The sequence below is a fragment of the Bos javanicus genome, chromosome 12 (genome assembly GCF_032452875.1).
Source record: "Bos javanicus breed banteng chromosome 12, ARS-OSU_banteng_1.0, whole genome shotgun sequence".
Lineage (NCBI taxonomy): Eukaryota > Metazoa > Chordata > Mammalia > Artiodactyla > Bovidae > Bos > Bos javanicus.
The window spans coordinates 18,612,738-18,619,533 of NC_083879.1; the positions used below are offsets into that span (position 1 = coordinate 18,612,738).

The 6,796-nt window shown below is 45.8% G+C and overlaps 1 long non-coding RNA gene across 1 annotated transcript in view; it reads right to left on the reverse strand.

Moving 5' to 3' along the window:
• Positions 1-1,346: 1,346 nt before the first annotated feature.
• LOC133258232 (uncharacterized) overlaps positions 1,347-6,796 on the reverse strand; it is a 108,421-nt gene continuing 102,971 nt past the window's right edge. Inside the window, exon 4 of the long non-coding RNA XR_009739877.1 lies at positions 1,347-1,532. This is a non-coding gene — a long non-coding RNA (uncharacterized LOC133258232). The remainder of the gene's footprint in view (positions 1,533-6,796) is intronic.

The window sequence follows — 6,796 nt, forward strand, 5'->3', positions numbered from 1 at the left end:
TGGAGAGACTTAAGCGACGAGGAACACAGCTATCATGAAAGAGCGTGAGGCAGCGTTCAAGACTTGAGGAACAATCAGTTTTCCTGTCCCCAAGGAACAGGATGGAGGAACCATCAATACGACTGTAGGCTTACACATCCAGAGTTGCCCTCCAGGGGGCGCCATTCACACAGAACACCTCGTGACTAATTCTGAAGCCGTGTGATGCGGGTAGCCCTGATTGTTTTGCTTCCTGGAATCTTTCTGTTATAGTTCCGGTTCTTATATATTTCTATCAGTGGTTCTCAGACGCGGCTGTCTGTCAGAATTACCTGAGGACATTAAAAGAAAAAAAAAAAAAAATCCTGCTCCCCAGGTCGCACTTCACACTGAATAAATGAGAATCTCTTGAGTGAGAACCAGGTCTCAGTAGTTTGAAAAACCTCTCGGGTGAGGTGAATGTGTAATCAAGATTGTGAATCACCTGATCAGGGAGTGATTCCTGGGCCCCTTCTCTGAGGTCATGTGAGTGGGTCTCAAGTTGCAACCAAAGGATTTGTATGCATGGCTCCTCCCAGGCTTCTGAAGGAGCTTGGGCACTCCTTGGTGTTCTAGATGGTAGGATATGGCCTATGACAGTTTTCTTACTGACCAGCTGTCATAATCCTTATCTAGAAAAATCTGGTGCACTTTGCCTAACACTCTAAATAATGAGGTAGTTAAATTGCTGGCTAATTTCATGAGCGGTCAGAATAGCTCTTTGCATGAAAATGAGAATTATGTAAAACAGAATCTTGTTTTTGTTCATCCCTCCTGCTTTGCCTCTCTTGATGCTTCTGTGGACAGGGTGAGTCATCTCTCAGCTACAACTGGACTGGAGTTACTTTTAAACTACACAGCAAAAAGTTGATTGTGCTTTTTCTTTTTCTTTCAGTATTTCACACTGGCTTCAGGCTGTTCGTTTTCAATCATGTTTTTGCCCTTCTGCCTGGATATAAACATTCCTGTCTCACCTGCAGCAGCTGGCAGATGCCAGAGGTTTATAAAAGAGCATAGGGACATAAGAACTATATTTGGGAATGGCCACTTTGAATGACAAACTGATTCATGCTCTGGAATTTTCTTAATTAAATAGACCTGGAGGAACAGACTTTTCTGTCCACTAGATGACTTCCTCCTGTCTTTGCTGGAAGAATCATTGATCATTTGTTATTATTAGCAGCACCCACCCACCCAACACCTGAACACCACTTTTAGAAATGAGATTAAATGATCTGATTCCAGAGAGAAAAATCTCTCATGATCAACAGTGACAGGCAGGACTGCCGCACACCACCAAGGTGATTTACTTAGTTTTCCCATGAAAAGGTAACGGGGAGAAAAGGACAAGCTAAGTCTTTTCCAGGGAGACATGGAGCCCTGGGCTCATGCATGAAGCTCCAGCCTGCGACGGGCCTTCATAATCCCTGGCTTCTCCATTGAATGCAGTGCCCAGAGATTTGAACAGATGCCAGCCAGAGGTGAAACTGTGAGAATTCTGGACCAGGCATTCTCTAGAAGAAAGAAAAATACTCATCAGTTTTAGAATTCTCCGTGCTCTTTCTTCTTTGCTTTTTCACACCTGTTCTTCTTACCTGCCTGGTGAACTCATTCCCATCCTTCAAGACCCAGCTTACACAACCCTCTGTAAAGGTCCCTCTCGTTTTCTGTGCTAGGACGTGTGGCTCCTGGCCATAATGTTATTTTCGTACTTATTATTCTCTTTACTTAGCTATAGCCTTTCTCACTAGTTAAAAAACCCTCTGGAAAATTCCCTGGCAGTCCAGTGGTTAGGGCTCCCATGCTTCCATTGCAGAGGGCATGGGTTCGATCCCTGGTCGGGGAACTAAGATCCCACATGCCATGTGGCAAGGCCAATAAATAAATAAATTAATTAATTAAATTAAAATGCTCCGAAGGTGGGACTGACTCTCTGACGTGTCCCTTTACCCTGAAGCCTATACAAGTCCTGCTGGCACAGAGCTGGTACTCAAGAAATAGATGATGAATTTAGAATGACATTGGAAGGAAGACAAGAATGAATGGTATGTCTCTGAGTGCAGCACTTCCATACATGATCTTATTAAAGCTTAACAACCTTAAGAGGTAAATAGAAATATAAGAAATATTACAGTGCTTTCTTTCTCACTGCTAATAATGGGCAGGGGTCAGAGTGGCTCTCTGACTCCCAGTCACATTCTTTCTCCATCCTGTGATAGCCTGAGTTACTCAAAAGGCCTCTTTGAAAATGGGAACATGTATTCCTTTTCCTTAAACAGAGCATGCTAACCAGCATAACTCACTTCATTTGAAAATTCCTATTTTGAGGGCATTAGCTTAATTTTCGCCTCTTATATGCAAAACCTTTGAAAAGTAGAAGTATCCACAATTACACAGAGAAGTGGTTCTTTCAGGAAAAATTTAGCAGGAAACTCATGCCCATATTCAGCATCTTAAATTATAAGTATCAAGTGGTCTTATGAGATAGGAGCACACAGTGCGGTGGGCTTCTTTCAAAAGGCCGGTTTAGAAATACAGCACAGGGACTTCCCTGGTGGTCCGTGGTTAAGACGCCAAACTTCCAATGCAGGAGACCCAGGTTCGATTCCTGGTTGGGGAACTGAAATCCTACGTGGGGCCAAAAAAAAAAAAAAGACAGAGATTGACTCTACCCAATCAACTGTGTACTTGAAGTTCTCAAAATAAAGGTTTTCATTTCCCCAAAAGAATTATTAAAGGAAAAAAAGTGCAGCATGGAGCGCATTGGCATCTCTCAAAAGCAGACACATCCTGCAGTGGCGACAAAATGATCTCAATCCCACGAGACTGTAATAGCATAACCCCATCTATAGGTGAGCTTAGAGGGCCGGGTAAGAGTAGTAAGGGCCTCCGTGTGTCCCCACGAGCAATGTGCGAGACTGTTCCGGAGACTGTGATAAGCATTACAGGCCTCAGTATCAGTGATACCCTGCAAGCATGCTCATGAGAGCATTACTCACAACAGCTAAAACGTGGAAGCCACCCAAGTGTCCATGGATGGATGAATAGATAGGCAAAATGGAATATTGTTGTTCAGTTGCTCAGGCGTGTCCGACTCTTTGAGATCCCATGGACTGTAGTGTGCCAGGCTCCTGTGTCCATGGGATTTTCCAGGCAAGAATACTGGAGTGGGTAACCATTCCTTTCTCCAGGGTCTCTTCCCAACCCAGGGATCAAACCTGGGTGTCCTGCATTACAGGCAGATACTTTACTGTCTGAAGCACCAGGGAAGCCCTACAATGGAAGATTATTCATCCTTTAAAAGGGAGGAAATTCTGGCACATGCTGCAACATGGATGAACCTTCAGCACGCTATGCTAAGTGACATAGTGAAATAAGTCAGCCACTAAAAGACACACGCAGTATGGTTCCTCTTATATGAGGTGCTTAGAATAGTCCAAATCATAGAGGTGGAAAGCAGAATGGTGGTTGCCAGGGAGTGTGGGGAGTGGGGAGTTAATGTTTAATAGATGAGGAGTACTAGTTTGTGAAGAAGGAACACTTCTGGAGATGGATGGTGGCACATTATGAAAGTGTTTAATACTGTTGATCAGTACACTTAAAAATGGTGAATTTTATGATACACATATTTTATCATAATAAAAAACTGGGGAATCAAACCAAAAATAGAATGTATGTATGTATGTGCTCAGTCACTCGGTCGTGTCTGACTCTTTGTGACCCCATGGACTGTAGCCCCCCAGCCGCCTCTGTCCGTGGGATTCTCCAGGCAAGAATACTGGAGTGGGTGGCCATTTCCTCCTCCAGGGGATCTTCCCCGACCCAGGGGCACAGCAATCTGATAGCTTTGGTTCCCTCTGGGTTGGGGTAGGGAGGAAAACAGGATTGTGGGGAGGCGGGGAGGAGAGGCAGATGGAACTTGATCCTTATTTGTAATGCAAAATGAATGCCTGCTTCCTCCTTCCCCGCCCCCGCCTCCCCCGCCTCTGCCTCCTGATTAGGTTCCAAACTCTGTTCTACCTGTTATTAAGTGAAGTTGCTCAGTCGTGTCCGACCCTGCAATCCCATGGACTGTAGATGGGATCTACAGTAGGCTACAATCCCATGGACTGTAGCCTACCAGGATCCTCCGTCCATGGGATTTTCCAGGCAAGAGTACTGGAGTGGGTTGCCATTTCCTTCTCTAGGGGATCTTCCCGGCCCAGGGATCGAACCCGGGTCTCCAGCATTATAGGCAGACTCTTTACCAACTGAGCCACCAGGGAAGTCCTCTACCTGTGATTGGCACCCTCCAAACCACATCCTGGAGCCTAAGTACCAGGAGGTGTGGGAAATGCCAATTTTATCTTCCCGCCTCTCCCTGATAGAAAAGGGTTGGGCAGCCTGGGGAGTTTATCAATGCACACAATAATACCCCGGACAATGAAGGCTTTGGCCAATTGCCAAATAAAATCAAGCTAAAGCGAAAAGAACATAGTCTGAAACTGCAATAGTATAAGCACACAGGAGACAGAAGTGCACACAAGCTCTTGATCTCTGTGAACTCTGACATTTCTGCCCTCCTCCCAGGGGGTCTGCCCACCATCCAACTTCCTGAAAGACCCACTCTCATTTCCCCTTGGGATGTTTTCATTCTCTGTCATGAGGAAAGGCACCATGATGAAATAATTTAGAGAAATATTTGGGAACAAAAATGTTCATCACCAAGTTACTTATCATCATAAAGTTGGAAATATTTTGCATATTCAAAAGCAGGAAGGAATTTGTGTATTTATGATGAATTCTTTCTGTTTTTCCTTTTTCTTTTTTTTTGACCACAGCAATCAGCTTATGGGATCTTAGTTCCGAAAAGTGAAGTGAAGTCGCTCAGTCGTTTCCGACTCTTTGCGACCCCATGGACTGTAACCTACCAGGCTCCTCTGTCCATGGGATTATCCAGCCAAGAGTACTGGAGTGGGGTGCCGTTTCCTTCTCCAGGGTCAACCAGAGATCAAACCTAGGCCCCCAGCAGTGGAAGGGTGGAGTTCTAACCACTGGCCCATTAGGGAAGTCCCTATTTATGTATTTAGGGACTGAGAAAAAAGTCAAAAGCGAAATTTCAAAATATTACATAGGACTGTGCTAAGTCACTTCAGTCATGTCTGATTCTTTGCGACTCAATGGACTGTAACTCACCAGGCTCCTCTGTCCATCAGATTCTCCAGGCAAGAATATTGGAGTGGGCCGCCATGCTCCTCTACAGGGAATCTTCCCAACCCAGGGATTGAACCTGCATCTCTTAAATCTCCTGCATTGGCAAGCAGGTTCTTTACCACTCACACCACTAGGAAGCCCCATTTTCCTTATGAAAGTAAAAAGTGAAAGTGGCTCAGTCATGTCTGACTCCTCATGACCCCATGGACTGTAGACTGCCAGGCTCCTCTGTCCACGGAACTCTCCAAGCAAGAACACTGGGGTGGGTAGCCACATTATGAGTATTTTCTTTGTAGTTCTTCTTTTTTTATTTTCCAATTTTTTCACAGTGAGTTTGTAATGATAATTGGAAATCTTGTTATTTTCATTTTTTTAAAAAAAGAAACACATACCACCATCCCTTTCTTCCACCACTCTTGCTGAGTTTCACCTCTTGACCATGCTTATTTTCTAGACAAGAAGTTACACTCTTCTCTGCCTGCTTCCATCTCACTTCCAATAACTGCAGCTCACCCCCCACTCCCCACACCTGCCCCAGGGGAAGATCATGCTTTTAGGATTTAGGGATGGAGAATTTTCAGATGCTCCCCACAGGCTAGCCCCACTGGCAGAGGCCATGCATGGGTGGAGAGAGGGACTCTTTGGTACAGAGCTAGACGGAGGCATGGTCTGAACCCCACAAACACCCGTGTCACCTCCCCTGTAAGGAACTGTCCAGTGCCAAACAGTTGAGTTCTCAGTTCCCGGCTTCCATTGTCACCCGGGTCAGTAAATGGATCAAACAGAAAGTGAGAAAATGTGAGCTGTGATGACTATGAGAACCCCTGATGCTAAGAGGCGACTCATTGGAAAAGACCTTGATGCTGGGAAAGGCTGAAGGCAAGAGGAGAAGAGGGCGACAGAGGATGGTTGGATGGCATCAGTGGTCATGAGTTTGAGCAGACCCCGGGAGATAGTGAAGGACAGGGAAGCCTGGCGTCCTGCAGTCCATGGGCTCGAAAAGTCGGATACGACCCTTTGCGACTGAATGACAAGGGAGACCACCCACAGATCCCCTGTTAGCCACAGATCCTCTCTGCTATTGTCATTTAAGGTCCCCAGGCCAGACCTAGACAGTCTGATAATTCAGGCCTGGTTGGCCACGTTAATTTCACCCTTCAGATCAAAAGTCTAGTCCGTGGTTAGAAATTATTTTTTCCCATTTTAGATAGAATCTGCATAGCCGATTATTCTGCATAGCAGAGTAAGCCTCCCGCAGGCTGGCGTCAGAAGGCTACGCTGTCACCTGCAGACATCTCCAGGGGGGCTGGGGGAATGTTAGTGATAAGGAATTGTTTACTGGGTGCCTCCAGACTGCAGTGCCCTCTGGGCAGCCCAGCCCTGGAGGAAGAGCAGCCGAACAAGCACTAAAGAGCAAGAGATGGCAGGGTCAGAAATGGCTGTTAGCTCAGAGAACTAGGCTTGCTGAGCAGTAAGCTCGGAAAAAAATTGCAAAATGCTTTCAGGTGGGGCTCCCAGTGCAGAATAATAAGCCTGGTGACGAAGGTGCTTTTGCTGTGAACTCCACCCGTTGGTGACCGAGCCC